Source organism: Eschscholzia californica, unplaced genomic scaffold (assembly GCF_041429995.1).
Source record: "Eschscholzia californica isolate CP2 unplaced genomic scaffold, dmEscCali1.0.p SCAF_138, whole genome shotgun sequence".
Lineage (NCBI taxonomy): Eukaryota > Viridiplantae > Streptophyta > Magnoliopsida > Ranunculales > Papaveraceae > Eschscholzia > Eschscholzia californica.
In genome coordinates, this window is record NW_028238241.1 from 45,001 (window position 1) to 47,500 (window position 2,500).

Here is a 2,500-nt window from a genome sequence, read left to right on the forward strand (position 1 = left end):
GAAAGTACATCATCATAACATCGGATCGGATGTGTATCCATCGAAGTTCCATCGACACTTCGAGAAGATCGAACATAGCTTCCTAGCATGTTAAAGGTTCGGTGCTAATGGGAACATAAAGATCCCACGACGTTCCAAACGAAAGTAAAGTGTTCCGTGCGTGTGAACTACGTTGTCCCATGTGCCGGCTCTCGACTCCTAAGATGTCCCATGTAAATGCCCTTCGTGGGAAAGAATGTCCCGTGCAAGACGCCTTGATGATCCCCATAAGGTGTCCCATGTGCGTCCCATGATGTCCCATGCGCGTCCCGTGCCGTCCGAGCCTCACCAAGGCCGTCCCATGCGCGTCTCGTGCCGTCCCGAGCTGTGCCGAGGCCGTCCCTTGCCGTCCCGAGCCTCGCCAAGGCCGTCCCGTGCCGTCCGAGCTGTGCCGAGGCCGTCCCATGCGCGTCCCGTGCCGTCCGAGCTGTGCCGAGGCCGTCCCGTGCTGTCCCATGCCGTCCCGAGCCTCGCCAAGGCCGTCCCATGCGCGTCCCGTGCCGTCCGAGCCTCACAAAGGCCGTCCCGTGCCGTCCCATGCGCGTCCCGAGCCTGACCAAGGCCGTCCCGTGCCTCACCAAGGCCGTCCCATGCGCGTCCCGTGCCGTCCCATGCGCGTCCCGAGCTGTCCCATGCCGTCCCGAGCCTTAGCAAGGCCGTCCCATTCGCGTCCCGTGCTGTCCCATGCGCGTCCCGTGCTGTCCCGTGCCGTCCCGAGCCTGACCAATGCTGTCCCGTGCGCGTCCCATTCTTTTGGCTCGGCTGGCCCGTGCATTCTATGGGGTCGTGGGACATTTCGAAATCCACCCGGGCCACTTCGACTCTCTCTTCATTAATACTATTGAGGTATTATTTATGAATTATTGGAGAAAAGAAACGGAGGAAAATATTTTTTTTTCTATTTTTTATGAATTTTCCGGTGTTTATTCACTTAAAAATTCATAGAAAAATAAATATTTATCGGAATCGCTATTATAATATATCAAAAAAATCCTTGCGAAAAGACCTTTCCGACGAGTATAAGTTTGCTGGATTCCGACGAGTAACGAAGGAGTAAAGGCCCAGTATGCTTGGTTAAAAAATTGATGTTTCCTTGTGAAAATAGGAAAAACAATAACTTTGCACTATAAGGGGGAGGGTTGAGCTCCTTCCCCAGAGCGTGCACAGCACTTGTGCTGGCACGTTCCCTAGTGCTCGCCAAGCACCATAGGGCATCCAAAGGGCAAAGCTCGGCCTACTACATGATGGGAAGCTTCTAATATGTCGGAATACGAAGAGATTTCGTGCGACCCGAAGCTCGGCTCGGGCGTCCCGGCCTGTCCCGAGCTGTGCCGAGCGCGTCCCAGGCCGTCCCGAGCCAAGTCTCGGGCGTCCCAGGCCGTCCCGAGCCAAGTCTCGGGCGTCCCAGGCCGTCCCGAGCCAAGTCTCGGGCGTCCCAGGCCGGCCCGAGCAAAGTCTCGGACGTCCCAGGGCGTCCCGAGCTGTGTCGAGGCCGTCCCAGGGCGTCCCGAGCTGTAGCGAGGGCGTCCCAGGCCGTCCCGAGCCAAGTCTCGGGCGTCCCAGGCCGTCCCGAGCAAAGTCTCGGGCGTCCCAGGCCGTCCCGAGCTGTGCCGAGGCCGTCCCAGGCCGTCCCGAGCAAAGTCTCGGGCGTCCCAGGCCGTCCCGAGCTGTGGCAAGGGCGTCCCAGGCCGTCCCGAGCTGTGGCAAGGGCGTCCCAGGCCGTCCCGAGCTGTGCCGAGGCCGTCCCGAGCCTAGTCTCTGGCGTCCCAGGCCGTCCCGAGCTATGGCGAGGGCGTCCCAGGCCGTCCCGAGCCAAGTCTCGGGCGTACCTGGCCGTCCCGAGCTGTAGCGAGGGCGTCCCATGCCGTCCCGGGCTGTCCCATGCGCGTCCCGTGCCGGCCCGAGCAACAGCTCGGGCGTCCCGTGCCTCGGCCCTTCCAAGTGGTGCTTCGTCGGACATCTCGATATCCACTCGAGCATTTTCGACCATTCTCCATATGTGGGTGTGTGGGTATTTATCAGGAATATTGGAGAAAGAATCGGGAAAAAAATATTTTTTTTCTATTTTTTTTGAATTTTTAATTGTTTATTCACTTAAAAATTCATAAAAAAATAAATATTTATCGGAATCGCTATTATTATATATCAAAAGAATCCTTGTGAAAAGACCTTTCCAACGAATGCAAGTTTGTTGGATTTGGACGAGTAACGAAGGAGCAAAGGCCGAGTATGCTTGGTTAAAAATTTGATGTTTCCTTGTGAAAATAGGGAAAACAATAACTTTGCACTATATAGGGGAGGGGTGAGCTCCCTCCCCAGGCCGTGCACAGCCCTTGGGCTGGCAGGTGCCTTGGCCCTTGGGATGCAACATAAGGCATCCCAAGGGCAAAGCTCGGCACGGGGGTGGATGGGAAGCTTCCAAGAGTTGCCCAACTCATCCCCGACGTGGGAAATCGAAGAG